A 980-nucleotide genomic window follows, 5' to 3' on the forward strand; every position below is an offset into this window, starting at 1 on the left:
GGGAGAGACCCTACACCAGGAGAGAGACCCCACACCGGGGGAGACCCCACAGCAGGGGAGAGAGACCCCACTCTGGGAGAGACCCCACACCGGGGGAGACCCCACATCGGGAGAGACCCCACTCCAGGGGAGACCCCCACACCGGGGGAGACCCCACATCGGGAGAGACCAAAAGAGCGAAAGCAGACGGCCTCAGCCCCTCACGCGAGAGGATCTCACGTGATCCTCCCTCTCATTTTTGCTTTTGTCGAAAGCACTCGACAAAATCCAGCGTTTTCCGTTCGCAGCTTTAGACCTGCATATTGAGAGTGAAAGAGAACTTCTTTAAAGCAACGAGAGGAATCTGTGAAGGAAACCTGAAAACCTGACAGCTTTCCCCCTAAGACTGGACACAGCGCGGGGGCCTCTGTCGCGCCCACGCGGGTCCAGCGTCACGCGAGTCCGAGACCGCGCAAGCTCGAGACGCAGAGAAAGTGCGTAGGGAAGACCCGAAGGCGCCTACAGAAAACCTCCCGGAACAAACAGGTTTCCAGTGTTGCGGAAGGCAAGCTGAATAATGAAAGTCAGCGGTAATTTAAAATCTAATGAGGGGAAACTGAAATTAAAAATACGGTTTACAATAACATTAAAAAGTGAAATATATAGGGATGAACCCCAGGGGCATGAGGCAAGTTTGGAGGGTTATGAGTATGTTCTCTCCTGTGATCATTATACACTTTAAATATGTACACAGCTTATTCTAGGCCACTTATGCCTCAATAAAGCTATGAAAATGCTGTGAAGAATATTACTGGGACACTTCAAAAAGTTGGAGTATAGATGGTAGATTAGGTAAAATACTCACGCTGAGTTTACTGAAGTCGGTAACCACGGTAGGTACATAAGGGAGTATCATTATTGTCAGAAAATAAGCACTGAAGTATATCCCCCCTCCACACACACACACACGAGGGGTAAGTTAAAGAGACGAGGCAAGGACG

The sequence above is a fragment of the Oryx dammah genome, unplaced genomic scaffold (genome assembly GCF_014754425.2).
Source record: "Oryx dammah isolate SB20612 unplaced genomic scaffold, SCBI_Odam_1.1 HiC_scaffold_22, whole genome shotgun sequence".
Classification (NCBI taxonomy): Eukaryota; Metazoa; Chordata; class Mammalia; order Artiodactyla; family Bovidae; genus Oryx; species Oryx dammah.